Source organism: Bombina bombina, chromosome 7, assembly GCF_027579735.1.
Source record: "Bombina bombina isolate aBomBom1 chromosome 7, aBomBom1.pri, whole genome shotgun sequence".
NCBI classification, from domain to species: Eukaryota; Metazoa; Chordata; class Amphibia; order Anura; family Bombinatoridae; genus Bombina; species Bombina bombina.
In genome coordinates, this window is record NC_069505.1 from 305,657,410 (window position 1) to 305,676,711 (window position 19,302).

The 19,302-nt window shown below is 36.5% G+C and overlaps 1 protein-coding gene across 6 annotated transcripts in view; it reads right to left on the reverse strand.

Annotated features, from left to right (window-relative positions):
* MITF (melanocyte inducing transcription factor) overlaps positions 1–19,302 on the reverse strand; it is a 449,993-nt gene that overhangs the window by 248,878 nt on the left and 181,813 nt on the right. The window lies entirely within an intron of this gene.

Genomic DNA, 19,302 nt, shown 5'->3' on the forward strand with positions numbered 1-19,302 from the left:
AAGAAGTGTATTAATATAACTGTGTTGGTTATGCAAATTTAGGGATGGATAATAAAGGGATTATCTATCTTTTAAAAACAATACAAATACTGGTGTAGTCTGTCCCTTTAATGTGTGCAGTGTCCATTACTTCCGTCACAGCCCTACAAAGGGGATGGTGTCTCTACAGGAAGATTATCTAGCCTGATGTCATAAAACTTCTAGAGTAACATGAGCTGCTTTACTATTAAGTGAATATTAGACAAACAGGGAGTCTGTTTTGCCCATGCACATAAGAGGCAAAATGTAACCTTAGTTGCCAACATGTCAGCTCTCTGGTCCACAATTCAAAAATTGTACTCAATTTCTCTAGGCATTTAAAAAACTAACGGCTAGATTATGAGTTTTTCGTTTTGAGCTGTGCAGTGCTAACGAGCAGTTTATGCTTACCGCTCACTTACAGACAGCGCTGGTATTACAGGTTTTTACAACCCAGACAAGAAGTGAGCGTTGAGCAAAATTCTGCTCCTTACCGCACTCCAATACCAGCGCTGCTTACGTTAGCGGTGAGCTGGTGTAACGTGCTCGTGCATGATTTCCTTATAGGATCAACGGGGAGAGCCGGCTGAAAAAAAGTCTAACACCTGCCAAAAAGCAGCGTAAAGCTCCTTAACGGAGCCCCATTGATTCCAATTGGGAAATTAAATTTATGTCTACACCTAACACCCCTAATCTTACACTTATTAACCCCTAATCTGCCGTCCCGACATCGCCTACACCTACATTATAATTATTAACCCCTAATCTGCCGCTCCGGACACCGCCGCCACCTACATTATACTTAGGAACCCCTAATCTGCTGCCCCCAACATCACCGACACCTACATTATATTTATTAACCCCTAATCTGCCGCCCCCTATGTCGCCGCCACCTACCTACATTTATTAACCCCTAATCTGCTGCCCCCAACTTCGCTGCCACTATAATAAACATATTAACCCCTAAACCACTGCACTCCCGCCTCGAAAACATTAGTTAAATATTATTAACCCCTAATCTGCCGTCCCTAACATCGCCGACACCTACCTACATTTATTAACCCCCTAATCTGCCGCCCACAACATCGCCGCCACTATACTAAAGTTATTAACCCCTATCTAAGTCTAACCCTAACACCCTCTAATTTAAATATAATTTAAATAAATCTAAATAAAATTCCTATCATTAACTAAATTATTCCTAATTAAAACTAAATACTTACCTATAAAATAAACCCTAAGCTAGCTACAATATAACTAATAGTTACATTGTATCTATCTTAGGTTTTATTTTTATTTTACAGGTAAGTTTGTATTTTTTTTAACTAGGTACAATAGTTATTAAATAGTTAATAACTATTTAATAACTACCTAGCTAAAATAAATACAAAAGTACCTGTAAAATAAAACCTAACCTAAGTTACAATTACACCTAACACTACACTATAATTAAAAAAATTAACTAATTTAACAACAATTAAATAAAATTAAATAAAATTATCTAAAGTACAAAAAAAACACTAAATTACAGAAAATAATAAACAAATTACAATATTTTTAAACTAATTACACCTAATCTAATCCCTCTAACAAAATAAAAAAGCCCCCCCCCAAATAAAAAAGCCCTACCCTACACTAAATTACAAATTGCCATTAAAAGGCCCTTTTGTGGGGCATTGCCCCAAAGTAATCAGTTCTTTTACATGTAAAAAGAATTACAAATCCCCGCCAACATTAAAACCCACCACCCACACAACCAACCCTACTCTAAAACCCACCAAATACCCCCTTAAAAAAAAACTAACACTAACCCCATGAAGATCACCTTACCGGGAGAAGTCTTCACCCAGCCAGGCCGAAGTCCTCAACGAAGTCGGGAGAAGTCTTCATCCAAGCCGGGCGAAGTGGTACTCCAGACGGGCAGAAGTCTTCATCCAGACGGCATCTTCTATCTTCATCCATCCGGTGCGGAATTAAGGTAGAAAAAATCCTATTGGCTGATGCAATCAGCCAATACAATTGAAGTTCAATCATATTGGCTGATTCAATCAGCCAATAGAATGCAAGCTCAATCCTATTGGCTGATTGGATCAGCCAATAGGATTGAACTTCAATCCTATTGGCTGATTGCATCAGCCAATAGGAGTTTTTCTACCTTAATTCCGATTGGTTGATAGAATTCCATCAGCCAATCAGAGTTGAAGGGACGCCATCTTGGATAACGACACTTAAAAGGTACCTTCATTCTGTGGTAGCCATCGATTGAAGAGGATGCTCTGCGTCGGATGTCTTGAAGATGGACCCGCTCCTCGCCAGATGGATGAAGATAGAAGATGCCGTCTGGATGAAGACTTCTGCCCGTCTGGAGGACCACTTCGCCCGGTTTGGATGAAGACTTCTCCCGGCTTCGTTGAGGACTTCGGCCCGGTTGGGTGAAGACTTCTCCCAGTAAGGTTTATTTTATAGGTAAGTATTTAGTTTTAATTAGGAATAATTTAGTTAATGATAGGAATTTTATTTAAATTTATTTAAATTATATTTAAGTTAGGGGGTGTTAGGGTTAGACTTAGATTTAGGGGTTAATAACTTTAGTATAGTGGCGGCGACGTTGGGGACGGCAGATTAGGGGTTAATAAATTTAGGTAGGTGTCGGTGATGTTAGGGACGGCAGATTAGGGGTTAATAATATTTAACTAATATTTGCGAGGCGGGAGTGCTGCGGTTTAGGGGTTAATATATTTATTATAGTGGCGGCGATATCCAGTTCAGCAGATTAGGGGTTAAATAATGTATTTTAGTGGTTGCGATGTGGGGGGGGGCTCAGTTTAGGGGTTAATAGGTCATTTATGGGTGTTAGTGTACTTTTTAGCACTTTAGTTAAGAGTTTTATGCTACGGCGTTGTAGTGTAAAATTGACTTTAAAATGCGGTAGCAGTCTTGACAGGAGAGGGTGTACCGCTCACTTTTTGGCAGACTCATAATACCGGCGCTATGCAAGTCCCATTGAAAATATAGGATACGCAATTGACATAAGTGGATTTGCGGTATTTCCAAGTCTGGCCAAAAAAGTGAGCGGTACACCTGTACCTTCAAGACTCGTAATACCAGCGGGCGCTAAAAAGCAGCATTGGGACCGACCAACACTGCTTTTTAAGCCTTACGTACAACTCGTAATCTAGCCTTAAGTGTTACACTGGCGGATTTATTTGAACTAGAATTATGTTATTATCATAATGTATACAAATTATCCAGGTAACCACAATGAAACCATAACAAAAATAAGGAACTGTCTTTAAAGGGACAGTATACACTGTTTTCAAATAACTGCATGTAATAGACACTACTATAATGAATAAGATGCACACATACTGATATAAAAATCCAGTATAAAACTGTTTAAAAACGTACTTAGAAGTTCTCAGTTTAGCTCTGTTGAAAAGCATAAAAAAAAAAAAACACATTTGCAAACAAAAGAATGATAAAAAACAAATCACACAATTGTGTTATTATATAATTATACACTACAATATATTTAGACAAGCTTTGTGTTATTTTTTCAAAGGGTATGCTACTAGACTGCATGACCATGCATTTTTAAAAATAAAATAACATTTTAAATGCTTTTAAAACATTATTTTGTACGCAAATGTTTAATGGATAGGTATTTAAAGTCTATGTTAAATTCAAAAGATAAAGATGGAATTTATTATGAAAATTAAAGGGATATGAAACCCAACATTTTAGTTTGTGATTCAGACAGAGCATACCATTTTAAAAAAATGTTTCAAGTTTACTTCTATCATCACAATTGCTTTGTTTCCATGATATTCTGTGTTGAAAAGATACCTAGGTAGGCATCTGGATCACTAATTGGCAGTAAATAGTGCTGCCCTTTAGTGGTCTTGCAAATGGATAACATTCTTGCAAAACTGCTGCAATATAGTGCTCCAGAAATTGGCCCACTCCAAAGCATACAGTCCCCGCTTTTCAACAATTTATAAAAGAGAACAAAGACAAATTCATAATAGAACTACAGTAGAATGTTGTTTAAAATGACATGCTCAATCTGAATAATGAAATAAACATTTGGGGTCTCATATCCCTTTAAGTGCAAGGAAAAGAAAATTGTTGTAAATGTGATGCACTGTTTTTATCATTATTACTGGGACAATTATTATATATTGCCCTACAGATGATACTTTAGGTAATTAAAATCCTACTCAAAATCTGCAACGATAAATCATTTTTCATATTAAAATCACTGCCGTGCAATAACCTACAATTTACTGTGCATGCTCTATACAATACTGGAAACATAATATAATCCTATTAACTACTAAACATGTCGCAATAAATAAAAATAAACTACTCAACTATATCTGATTATAAAACATAACATAACATTACTATAAATCATAAAATAAAATACATGTGTAATATATTAGACTTTAGTAATACATTTCCCTTAAAACACTATAACATATTTATTCTAAACATTAAAAAAATGTTTTACATATTGTGATTTTTTACTGTAGATGTGATTAATATTGTCATGTAGTTTAAAGATTATGTAATACACATGAACACTAAAACCTTTTCTTTTTTATTCTTCTGTTCAAACACATAAACTAAAAAAGTTTGGCATTATTTTGTCACTTTCAAGCATGATATTTCAATAGTTAAAAAAGCATACATAAGAGGTCTCCCTAATCTATCAAAGTAATACATTTCTATTATCTCAAATCATCAAGTATTCTACTACAGTGATAATAATTTAAAGATCATTTCATTTTTCCATGTAAACATTCCAGTAGACACCCCTGCATGTTTCTCTCTAATCTTGATATTCAAGGACAGACAGCCAATATGTATTTGCTGACACATAATGAAGATATGAGTAATCCAATTAAAATGATAAGAAGCATAACAAAATGATTACCAAAGCTGAACCCCGTGTAAAAACAGTTGTAATGAAGATAATGTGAGTACCCAATAATATAAACACATGGCTATGGTAAAAAGGCTGTGTCTGACATTTAAAGTGAAAGCGTAGTGTGAAATTTGCTCCCCTTTTCCCAGGAAAATCATTTTTATATGCACTGCTTTGGGGGTGGGTCATAATGACACATTATGACCCTCAAATAATTTTTATTTATTGTACTCCACTATATAACTTTACAGAATCTTTTGAAACACAATAGATAAAAGATAATCATAAAGATAATTTATTTTGAATATATGGTCCCTTTAACAAACAATATTCCAGCATCCACATTCCTGCAGATTTGCAAAACTCTCTTACCTTGTCATTAGTTCATATCTCAGCTTTTGACTCAGCAAACAGAGGGTATTCATGTTTAGCTCCTTTCTATCACAGTTAGTTTCAACACAAAAGCAAAAATATGAGCAAAGTCACCAAACAACAGTTTCCAGAAATTGACTCCCACGTTGAGCTGTTATCATAGGGATTGTGAAGTGCAAGTGCTGTGGGCAGTATTTAAAGTATTCTGGTAAAACAGAGTAAAGGCATAAAAGATAATAGGATTTCAAAACCTGCCAAAACTGTTGATTAATTTTCAGGTTTGCTTGTGTAATTAACATATAGGACTTTCTTGCTTCTAGTAAAAAAATGTTTGTTGATACAATATTTCATTACAATATTTGTCTTTTGAAAAATCCGGTTACATTTTCCTGTTTAATAACAGGAATAATAACTAACAGCAAATGTAAACATTTACTATAGAATGATGCTAAAAAGTTTTCATTACCCAGTCATCTGCTCATACATTAATGTAGGCAATTCTTTGGGACAAAACATTTCATTTCTTCTCATTATCAGTGTTCTGCTCAGTGTGTACTTCCACTAATTGTAAAACTTGCAGGTGTGTTTAAATTAAACGTTTGCTAATTAAAACATTATAAACATTTTAAACCCTTTATATGTGTAAGTGTTGCTGGTTTTACAACCATTCAGTGAAATGTATCTTTTTATGGAATTGGTAACTATTGTAAAGATATGTCCAGATTCCCTGAGAAACCCCAAGAGGGCATACGCCTAGGACAGTGGTGGTGGTGGTAATGCCTTTTGACAAGATAGATAGATAGAAGATGATAGATAGATAGATAGATAGATAGATAGATAGATAGATAGATAGATAGATAGAATGAGAGAGAAATAAAGAAAGAGAGATAGATAGAATGAGAGAGAGAGAAGAGAGAGAGAGGGAGAGAGAGAAGAGAGAAAGAAAGAGAGAGAGAGCGAGAGAGAGAGAAGAGAGAGAGGGAGAGAAAGAAAGAAAGAAAGAAAGAAAGAAAGAAAGAAAGAAAGAAAAAGAAAGAAAAAGAAAGAGAGAGAGAGAGCGAAAGAGAGAGCGAGAGAGAAAAAAAAGAAAGAGAAAAAAGAGAGAGGGAGAGAGAGAGAAAAAGAGAGATAGAGAGAGAAAACGAGAGAGAGAAAAAACAAGAGAGAGAAAAAATGAGAGAAAACACGAGAGAGAAAGCGAGAGAGAGAGAGAGAGAGAAAGAGAGAGAGAAAGACAGAGAGAGAGAGAGACAGGGAGAGAGAAAGAGAGAGAGAGAAAGAGAGAGAGAGAAAGAGAGAGAGAGAAAGAAAGAGAAAGAGAGAGAGAGAGACAGGGAGAGTGAAAGAAAGAGAGAGACAGAGAGAGAGAGACAGAGAGAGAGACATACAGAGAGAGATAGAAAGAGACAGAGACACATAGAGATAGAGAGAGAGTAAAGCTAGATGCACATATATGCGTTTTGTTTTTAGCTCACCAAATGTGAACTACCAGTAGTGCATTGCTTCTCCTTCAATAAAGGATACCAAAAGGATGAAGCTAATTTGATAATAGAGGTAAACTGGAAAGTTATTTCAAATCCTATGTTTTATCAGAATCATGAAATAGTTTGGGGGGTTATACGTCCCTTTAATATTATTCTTGTATGTTTGTGTCTTTAATTATTATTTTAACCCTTGGTTCAAAAGCAGACCTGTTCTATTTCTGTACAATTTGCGTGCTCTGTCTGAACCATGAAAAAAAAAATTGGGGGTTCATATCCCTTTAAGGATTTATATAGACAGACTAGCAGACACACAGAAATATAGATAACTATAGTTAAATTGACAACTGATAAACACGTGGATAACTATATAGCCAGACAGATAGATAGATTAATAGATAGATATATTTTTTATAAATTAAATAGTGTATATAGAAACAAATGGCATAATTATGTTAAAAAGTTTACCTTGTTATAACTATAGGACTGCTTCTTAACTGATTGCCTGGAAAACGAGAATCTTAAGATTTAAAAACAAAATAACCAGTTACAATCCAACGTCCTGCGAGTCCGTCAGTGAGCAACCAGTGCAGCGTACATTTCACACAATTTCTGCACTAACAGTAGGAATGTCTAGCGTTGTGGTGATCGTACTGTGGGTGCCGGTGTAAAAAGCCTGACCAGAAAGCCCACGGGAATTGTGCAACATGTCAGAGTCTGAAGAGGAAATCTGGCTGAGTGATAAAAGAGAGTTTCCTGTAAACTGAGAAATGTAGGTGGAAAAGTACTGTGTAATCTAAGTATATTGATGTAATGACTTGATATTATTATAAATTTGTATTATATTAAAGGGACAGTCTACACAAAAATTGTTATTGTTTAAAAAGATAGATAATGCCTTTACTACCCATTCCCCAGCTTTGCACAACCAACATTGTTATATTAAATTTCAAGTCAATAGATAATAAATGAAAAGTCATGTGATCATGGGGCTGTCAGAAGATGCTTAGATACAAGGTAATCACAGAGGGAAAAAGTGTATTAATATAACTGTGTTGGTCGTGCAAAAGTGGGGAATGGGTAATAAAGGGATTATATATCTTTTAAAACAATAACAATTCAATTGTTGGCTGTTCCTTTAAATAATAATTGGGCTCTGTACCTTAAAAACAGCATCATTTGTAAAGTATCTACTATAGCCCTTTATTAAAACATATGTTAAAGTATACTTGAAAATGTTTATTGTTCAAAAAGATAGATAACCCCTTTATAACCCATTCCTCAGTTTTGCATAACCAACACAGTGCTATTAATATACATTTTTATTTTATGGGAATTTAATTTGCCACTTTCTAGGTTTATATTTTTAACACTAATTCCAGCAGGCTTAGGAGAGAGCATTATGTGGCAACAGAATTTACAAGAATGTTATAAAAATAGTGCTGAAGTCTATCTCATAATACTCTTATGGAAAGGGCTTAAACAAGTTTAACTTTCATTTTCCTTGATTCCTGCATATATAATGCTGAAGCTTGTCATTCTGCGAAATGCGTAAACTTTGCACCATAGATTACCATATGCACAAAGTAATAAGTCATCAGACATTAATTGGCAGATTCTTGTCCAGATGAATTATTCCAATATCTACATTAGGTATAGTGTAGTATAATATGGTAGTATTAGTATTAGTATAATAGTATTGTATTGTACCGTACAGTATATAGTATAGTACAGTACAGGGTGCTGTAGTACAGTATAGTATAGTAGTACAGTATAATATATGGTAGTATAGTACAGTATTGTATAGAACAGTATAGTATAGTACAATGTGTATACTACAGTATATATATATAGTATAGCATAGAATAGTTAGGTGATTGTGTAGTGAAATATTTTTGATTATACAAATCTACTGTATTTACTGGTCCTGTAAAGGAATAGTCTAGTCAAAATTAAACTTTTATGATTCAGATAGAGCATACAATTTTAAGCAGCTTTCTAAATAACTCAAAGTTTCAATTTTTCTTCGTTCTCTTGGCATCTTTATTTGAATGTAAGCATAGGAGCCGGTTCATATTTTGGTTCAGCACCTGGGTAGCGCTTGCTACATTTAGACACCAATCAGAAAGTGCTACCCAGGTGCTGAACCAAAAATGGACTGGCTCTTATGCTTACATTAATGCTTTTTCAAATAAAGATAACAAGAGAATGAAGAAAAAGTGATAATAGGAGTAAATTAGAAAGTTGCTTAAAATTGCTCTGAATCATGAAAGTTTAATTTTGACTAGCCTATCCCTTTAAGCGCATAGTAAATACAGTTTACCACCCCCATGCATGATTACCTTTGTTGCTAACTCCCCCTTTTTTTGTGTTTCATTGGGTGGAACAACTTCTGATTGGCTGTACTGCCTGCCCCACTAAAATAACTTGTTACAAAAGCATGTTTTCAGAAATAAACATTGAGATGAACTTTAGATACAGTATAGTAGATTTCTGATTGGAAATACAGCTTTATGAAAATTATAGAATAATTGGCTGTGGGTTTCACAGAATAGAAATTCAGGAAAAGATTCAGTAATTCACAGTCAAGAGGTCAACAAGTTTTTGCCCAATTCCAAAATCTGTCATCCTAAAATAAAAGCCACTTTCCTCTACAATATTTTGTGATGTAAAATTAGTGAAATAGAAGATTGAGAAATGTTTCCTGGTATGCATGACAAAAATAAGGACCCTTAAGTGACATCATTTTTTCAGAAGAACAGGCAATATTTGCAATCAGTACTTTGGAAACATCATGGTGTACTCTATACTAATAATGAATCCGTTAAAGGGGTATAAAACAATCTGAACTTGTTACTGCTGTAGACAAGGCATGGCACTGTCAATTTTGTTAGCAAAACTTGCAATGTGTTACAGTAACTTATCTTATCACCTCTGCTGATACCAGTTTGGGACAGATATGTAACAGGGTTATGATTGTAAAGTCTGCAGTATGCATTTCCAGTTCTCATTATAAACGCACCCATAATTTCCACAGTCACATTACAGGGAAACAGGGTAAGAAAACTAATGAAAGTCATTTAATTAATTAATGTATTAATTTATTAAGAGTGTGCATAAATAAGCATTTTATATTTCATGCCCCTATATAAATTATTTAAAGGGACAATCTACTACAGAATTTTCTTTGTTTAAAAATATATATAATCCCTTTATTAACCATTTCCCAGTTTTGCATAAGTAACACTGTTATATTAATACACTTTTTACCTCTGTGATTTATCTTTTATCTAATCCTCTGCAGACTGCCTCCTTATTTCAGTTCTTTTGAAATACTTTTAGCCAATCAGTGCAGACTCTTAAATAACTCCACGGGAGTGAGCACCATGTTATCTATATGCCAAACATGAACTAGCAGTGTCTGTCAAAAATTGCCAAAATGCACTTAGATAAGAGGCTTAGAAATTAGCATATGAGTCTACCAAGGTTTAGCGTTCCACAAAGAATACCAACTGAACAAAGCAAATTTGATGATAAAAGTAAATTGGAAAATTGTTTAAAATTACATGCCCTATCTGAATCATGAAAGTTTAAAGGGGCAGTAAACCTAAAAAGTTATGTTATATAATTATCTTAGCACTAACTTTATACATCAAAATAATGCTGCAATATTTTATAATAATTTTCAATTTTACAGACCGCCGCTCCTTGCTCTACAGAGCGGGTCTGTTTATTTTCTAAGCGCATCTGGGCACGCTGTCTAGTTACAGCCGGCCCAATTGTGCCATTAAACTCAATGTAGCTCTCCTGCAACCAGACCAGAGTGGGAGCAAGCTACATTGAGTTTAATGGTGCGATCGGGCCAGCTCTGACTAGTCAGCTTGCCCAGATGCGCTTAGAAAAAAACAGACCCGCTCTGTAGAGCAAGGAGCGGCGGTCTGTAAAATTGAAAATTATTATAAAATATTGCAGCAATATATTGATGTATAAAGTTAGCACTAAGATAATGTTATATAATTCTGCACTATGTGCAGAATTATATAACATTATTTTTTAGGTTTACTGCCCCTTTAAAGGGACATTATACACTAGATTTTTCATTGCATAAATGTTTTGTCGATGATCCATTTATATAGCCCAAACAGTTTTGTTTTTTTTAATTTTTTATAGTTTTGCTTATTTTGAAATAACATTGCTCTGTTTTTCAGACTCCTAACCAAGCCCCAAAGTTTTAGGAGAATACTGACGTATACCTACTCCAGCTTGCTCCTGTTTGTGTACGGTCTTTTCATATGTAAAGGAAGGGGGAGGTGGGGGGAGTGTCTGTTATTTCTTTATAGTACTGTCTATTACATGCAGTTATATAAAAATTGGTGTATACTGTCCTTTTAATTTTGACTAGACTGTCCCTTTAAATAGTAAAAATTAGTAGAGTTGAGATACAGAGAGGTAAAGGATTATGGAAAATGCCCATGGCAGGCATCTCTTATTTTCTCTCTCCACACTGACCTATTCCACCTGCCACTTAGGTTCCTCGTGGGTATAAAGTTTCCATTTTTCTGCATAAACATTTTTTTTAACCTTTTAACGCCGTTATGCCGTTCTATTCCGTCATAATTACACTGGGCTTTTGAGCCGTTATGACAGAATAGAACGTCATAATGGTTTGTAGCTCCTGTGCCCCCTCCGTTATTTTTTTGTTCTGGATCCGGTTGGGGGATGTGCCTAGCACCTCAGGCACTCCCCCAGGATCCAATCAGCATGGGGGGGTGTATCGATTGTCCCCTGTAACAGCCAATGAGTGGAATAATTGGCTGTTACAAGTGTATCTGCTTCCTCTCTTCCCTCAGTGCGATCTGAAAGAGAGAGGAAGACAGTTTAGCATTGTTGTGTGCTGTAGAAAGCTAGAGAGGGAGAAAAAAATATAAATACAAACAAAATATATATATTTTTTGCTGCTGATCACAGCTGCAACTGTGATCAGCCTAATATAACTTTGGTTAGCCTGTTAGGGCTTTGATCAGTGCTGATCAAAAGCATTGGGGGTTTATTTGTGGGGTTACAAATATATATATATATATATTATTATTATTATTATTTTTTTTGTTGCTGATCACTGAGCTGCTACTGTGATCAGCCTAATATCACTGTGATCAGCCTGTCAGGGCTTTGATCAGTGCCCAAAAGTTTATTTGTGGGGATCTTTAGTTATTGTTAACCCCTTCCCTGCTGTTCCCAATCAACTACTCTTCCCAGTGCTTTTCTGTTTTTTTTTATTTTATGAAAAAAATAATTTAAAAAAATCTGAGGGAATAGGGTGGGTGGGAATAGGTGGGTGGTAATTGGGAGGTGGTAATTGGGGTGGTTTAGTGGGATTTTGGGGAAGGTGAAGTGGGAATTGGTGGTGGTGAAGTGGGAATTTGTATTGAAAAAAATCCCTTATGGCACGCTATTCAGCAGAAGAGGCTTATGCCATTCTTGCCGAAGATTCAGGGAGTAAAACCCTCTCTGCTCTGTCTGACAGCGCAACCCTTACGGCATCAGATATAACACAAAGAATGTCCACAGCACCTCCATATTCCTTTACTTTATTTATCTGTTTAAGGTACAGACACAAACAGCGACGTTTCGAGTGTCACCCATCAGATATAGAGCCCCTGAGTGATACATCTAATGCTGATGCTCCCTCCCCGCCACCTAAAAGGAGGAGTCGCACAAATTAACAAAATTGGCTACCCCCAGAATTGCCAGAATTTACTGAGACTCCTGGCATCACAACTGATGTTTCAGTATGTGAGCCAATAAACTATATCTCCCTGATTCTGACAGATACCATGTTTGAGCATATAGTTGCTCAAACAAATTTATATGCCAGCCAGTATCTGTCAAAAAATCCCCAATCTCTGTATGTCAGAAAAAATACCTGGCACCCCACTGACATACCAGAGATTAAAAAGTTTTGGGCCCTGACATTAATAATGGGGATTGTGAAGAAACCCAGAATACGTTCATACTGGAGCCAGAACCCCATCCTGGCTACCCCTCTTTTTCCAGGGGTTATGAAGAGGGACAGATATGAACAGTTGCTGCGGTTTCTCTATTTTAATGATAATACCCAGTGCCCCCCCCAGAAATGACCCCCTGCATGACAGGTTATATAAACTAAGGCCCCTGATAAGCAACCTGGCCAAAAAAATTAAAGACGTTTACATCCCTGAGCATTGATGAGTCCCTCATGAAATTTAAGGAGAGATTGCTTTTGAAGCAATATATACCATCCAAAAGGTCCCGCTATGGGGCTAAATTTTATTAACTCTGTGAATGTAGTACTGGGTATACCTGGGCATTTCGCATCTACCAGGGAAAAGATAGCCACTTGGATCCACCTGGCTGCCCAGAATTAGTTGGCACAAGTGGGAAAATTGTGTGGGATCTCCTACTACCCCTGCTAAATAAAGGCTACCATTTGTGGCTCCATAATTTTTACACCAGTACAGACCTATTAAAAATTTTATTTTATTTTGAAACCATGGCCTGTGGCACAACAAGAAAAAAATCGCACAGGTTTCCCCCAGAAGCTGACGTATGGAAAAAAAAGTAGGGGCACAACATCAGCTTCACTCCACAATGAGCTACTGGCCCTTCGGTACACTGATAAAAGAGATGTGTACATGCTCTCCACAATGCACGATGAAGCTACAGTGCCAGTGTCTGTGAAGGGAAGATCTGCACAGATCCTAAAGCCAAAGTGCATTGTGGAGTACAACAAAAACATGGGGGGGGGGGGGGTAGTAGATTTAGCTGACCGGTGCCTGCAGCCATATCTAATTCAAAGAAAAACAAGAACTTGGTACAAAAAAGTAGCTTTTTATATTATGCAGATCGCCGTATATAATGCATATGTGCAATACAAAAAATCAGGTACAGGGAAACCTTATACTTTTTTGTAAATTGTGTTAAATGTATCATCTGATATTATGTTTAACCAGACCCCTAATCTTCCCACTGTTCAATCTGAAAATGTCGAGCGACTCTGCGGCAGGCATTCTTCCACTAGGATCCCCCCCCCCCCACTGGCTGCAAAATAACACCCCAGAAAAGATGCAGAGTCTGCTATAAAAAAGGAGGGAGGAAGGATTCTAGTTACCATTGCCCTTACTGCCCCTCTCTACCTGGCCTCTGTATCACTAATTGCTTTCAAATATATCACACAGAGTTAAACTTTTAATTTGAAAGCAACCTGTATGTGTTCCTAATTTATTTTATTTTATTAGTCTGTATTCCTAACTTCATAAATCCCCTGACCTTGTCCTGCCCCTTTATATGTTAAGCCCATCCACTCTAAGGCCATAATAAGTTATACAAAACAACTAAAATACTCCTTTTAGAATATCCTGAGTTATCCACTTCTGCAAATGGTATGTCATGAGGGGGGTAATTTTCATTCCTGGGCTGCCATACTGTCTCAAAGGCAACATAGGTCCAGAAAATCAATGTGCCAAATTTCCATGTAAATGGGCAGACCCTATATTGGGCCCTGTAACTTCCTGAAACCCCATGAAACCTGTGCATGGGGGGTAATGTTGTACTCATGGGATATCACTGAACACAAATATGGGTGTATTATAGCAGTAAAACATAGAAGGATGATATAAACAGCAAAAAGGCAGTGTTTTTGTAATAAAATAAAAATAAAATATGAACATTATATTTGGCCAGATGTTGTGACTAAGTGGCTACAAAAAAAGACTACACATAGTCCTTTTTGAATACCCTGGGTTGTCTACTTTTGCAAATGGTATGCCATGATGGTGTAATTTTCATTCCTGGGCTGCTATAATGTCTCAAAGAGGATATAGGCCCAGAAAATGAATGTGCCAAATTTCCATGTAAATGGGCCGACCCCATATTTGTCCCTGTAACTTCTGTAAACCCCATAAAACCTGTACATGGGGGGTACTGTTGTACTCGTAGGACATTGACAAACACAAATATGTGTGTTTTATAGCAGCAAAACATAAAAGGTTGATGACAGAAACAGCCAAAGTGCAGTGTTTGTGCAAAAAAACGCATACATAAAATATGAGCACTACAATTGGCCAGATGTTATGCCTAAGGGGCTTCACAAAAATATGTGACATGGCCCTTTTGGAATACCCTGGGGTGTCTTCTTTTGAAAATGGTATGCCATGATGGGGTAATTTTGATTCCTGGGCTGCTATAATGTCTCAAAAAGGACATAGGCCCAGAAAATCAAGGTGCCAAATTTCCACGCATAAAGACTGAAATGGGCAGACCCCATATTTGGCCCTGTAACTTCTGTAAACCCCATAAAACCTGTATATGGGGGTACTGTTGTACTCGTAGGACATTGACAAACACAAATATGTGTGTTTCATAGCAGAAAAACATAAAAGGTTGATGACAAAAACAGCCAAAGTGCAGTGTTTGTGCAAAAAATGCATACATAAAATATGAGCACTACATTTGGCCAGGTGTTGTGACTAAGGGGCTTCACAAAAAGTCGTGACATGGCCCTTTTGGAATACCCTGGGGTCTCTACTTTTGTAAATGGTATGCCATGATGGGGTCATTTTCTTTCCTGGGCTGCTATAATGTATGAAAGGTGACTTAAGCTCAGAAAATGAATGTGCCAGATTTCTATGTAAATGGGTAGGCCCTATGTTGGGCCTTGTAAATTCCAGAAATCTCAGAAAACCTGTACATGGGGGATATCGTTATACTCATGGGACATCGCTGAACACAAGTATGGGTGTTTTATTGCAGTAATATATATCAGGATGAAGATATTCACAATAAAATCATTTGTAAAACTTAAAATGCCTTAATTTCTCAGACTTACTTAGATTTTTTTCATATAAAATTATAGTTTAGAAATAAATATTTGATGCCAAAAGAAAGTCCTATCTGTCCTCTAAAAAACAATATATAATTAGTGTGGGTGCACTTAATGTGAAAGGGGTAAATTATGGTTGAAAAGACATATAGCTGAAATTCAAGGTTTTGTTTACGTTCAGAACTTGGACAATTGCCTATGTCATGAAAGGGTTAAACAAGGGTTGATATACAGTTTCCTAAACATTTCTTTTTTTATTAGATATGGTTGGCAACAAAATTGATTTTCTTATGAAAATTACAGTTATGAATGCTATAACCATTTTGAATTTTTTTTTTTTATTGTTTAATTTTGTGGTGGCAGTTTTAGCTGCAAAGGGAGAGCGGCAACTTCATGTTAATGTTCATAGTTTTGGAATAGGATGTCTATGAAACATATAACTATATCAGCAAGTAAGCACTGCAAAGCAAGAGACCTACCTACAAAATATGTAATAAACATTTCAAATTGTCACTTTACTAATGATTTGCAAAATTATTTGAACCCCTTGTGAGTACCTTTGTTATTTCCTAAATTTTTCTTTCCATAAATGTTTTGCGATGATGCATTTATATAGCCAATTTGGCAGTGTTTTTGTAACAATGTATAATGTTGTTTATTTTTTAATAACATTGTGCTGATTTTCACAATCTTAACCAAGCCCCAAAGTATCAGATGTAGTCAGAAGTCTACAGGTTCCTGCTTGCTCCTGTTTGTGTAATGGGTCTTTTCATATGCAGGGGGAGGGGGGTCTGCTTTTCCTGCTTTCTCAGCCCCTTTCAATGCGTGTCCCAGCCTAAACTGATCAACTTTGCTAAACTGGGAGCTTCTAAGTACATTTTTAAAAGGTTTTATACTGGATTTTTAAATCAGTATATGTGCATATTTTTCTTTAAATTAGTGTCTATTACATGCAGTTATATGAAAATTGGTGTATACTGTCTCTTTAAGGTTAGTTCTAAATCCGTTTGACTACTGCTCCATATGGGCAATTTGCAGTATTTTAACTTAGCCTACAAAATTTGCATTTTGTCCTTTATAAACAGTGTGGGACAAGGATGAACTACAGGTAGAACGCCCTTTATCTAAACTGCTCGGGACCGGAAAAGGTTTGGATTTTGGAATAATTGCATCTATAAAATGGGAGATTTTGGAGAGAGAATAGGGCAAGTGTAAACAACAATATTGTGTCATTTAGGCTATATTTATATGTCATAATATGTCTTATACATGTAAGGGCAGCTTTATATAATTTTTAATATATTTGTATACATAATAACCCCATAAAGATAGTATAGTACTGTAATCAGAAAGGTAATATTTGTTGTTGTAAATAAATATAGACTTTTTATTTGCATTTTAGAACACAAAAAAACAAACAAACAAAAAACACAGGCAGAGAAGATTGTGACTTACAGGCAGGGAAACATTTTCATCATTTAAAAAAAAAAAATAGATTTATATATTATATTAAATTAAAATGTTTATATTTCAGAATTCCTGATTTGGGATTAAAAAGACTGGCTGGACAGTAAATGAAGACAGCTCCATTGCCTTACAATAGAATAACATATATTCCAAGTCTAAAGCAAATTAAAGGGACAGTCAACACCAGAATTTCTGTTGTTTTAAAAGATAGATAATCCCTTAATTACCAATTCCCCAGTTTTGCATAACCAACACAGTTATAATAATACACGTTTTACATCTGTAATTACCTTGTATCTAAGCAACAGCAGACTGCCCCCTTATTTCAGTTCAGGGATAGGCAAAGTGTCCGTACACGGACACTGGTGTCCGTGACTAGCCTTTGCAGTGTCCACCACAACCTTAGTATATCTTTTCTTTCTGATTTGATAATAGGAAGAAAAAAATATGTAGTGTGAATAAAGTTAGTGGCTTGTCAAGAGACTGCTAGCAATATTGGGTGATAAGTAATGGAATAAATAAAGCATGAGTGAAATACTGGATGTGTATCTGCATTTGTATAATAACACCCAGCTCTATACAAAGACACCGTAGTGACACTGGCACATGGGTATAGCCAGAGAAGGGCTGGGTATAGAATCAGTGGTATCTGCATCAGTATAATAACACCCAGCTCTATACAAAGACACAGTAGTGACACTGGCACATGGGTATAGCCAGACAAAGGGCTGGTCATAGGGTCAGTGGTATCTGCATCAGTATAATAACACCCAGCACTACAGGGAGTGCAGAATTATTAGGCAAATGAGTATTTTGACCACATCATCCTCTTTATGCATGTTGTCTTACTCCAAGCTGTATAGGCTCGAAAGCCTACTACCAATTAAGCATATTAGGTGATGTGCATCTCTGTAATGAGAAGGGGTGTGGTCTAATGACATCAACACCCTATATCAGGTGTGCATAATTATTAGGCAACTTCCTTTCCTTTGGCAAAATGGGTCAAAAGAAGGACTTGACAGGCTCAGAAAAGTCAAAAATAGTGAGATATCTTGCAGAGGGATGCAGCACTCTTAAAATTGCAAAGCTTCTGAAGCGTGATCATCGAACAATCAAGCGTTTCATTCAAAATAGTCAACAGGGTCGCAAGAAGCGTGTGGAAAAACCAAGGCGCAAAATAACTGCCCATGAACTGAGAAAAGTCAAGCGTGCAGCTGCCAAGATGCCACTTGCCACCAGTTTGGACATATTTCAGAGCTGCAACATCACTGGAGTGCCCAAAAGCACAAGGTGTGCAATACTCAGAGACATGGCCAAGGTAAGAAAGGCTGAAAGACGACCACCACTGAACAAGACACACAAGCTGAAACGTCAAGACTGGGCCAAGAAATATCTCAAGACTGATTTTTCTAAGGTTTTATGGACTGATGAAATGAGAGTGAGTCTTGATGGGCCAGATGGATGGGCCCGTGGCTGGATTGGTAAAGGGCAGAGAGCTCCAGTCCGACTCAGACGCCAGCAAGGTGGAGGTGGAGTACTGGTTTGGGCTGGTATCATCAAAGATGAGCTTGTGGGGCCTTTTCGGGTTGAGGATGGAGTCAAGCTCAACTTCCAGTCCTACTGCCAGTTTCTGGAAGACACCTTCTTCAAGCAGTGGTACAGGAAGAAGTCTGCATCCTTCAAGAAAAACATGATTTTCATGCAGGACAATGCTCCATCACACGCGTCCAAGTACTCCACAGCGTGGCTGGCAAGAAAGGGTATAAAAGAAGAAAATCTAATGACATGGCCTCCTTGTTCACCTGATCTGAACCCCATTGAGAACCTGTGGTCCATCATCAAATGTGAGATTTACAAGGAGGGAAAACAGTACACCTCTCTGAAGAGTGTCTGGGAGGCTGTGGTTGCTGCTGCACGCAATGTTGATGGTGAACAGATCAAAACACTTACAGAATCCATGGATGGCAGGCTTTTGAGTGTCCTTGCAAAGAAAGGTGGCTATATTGGTCACTGATTTGTTTTTGTTTTGTTTTTGAATGTCAGAAATGTATATTTGTGAATGTTGAGATGTTATATAGGTTTCACTGGTAAAAATAAATAATTTAAATGGGTATATATTTGTTTTTTGTTAAGTTGCCTAATAATTATGCACAGTAATAGTCACCTGCACACACAGA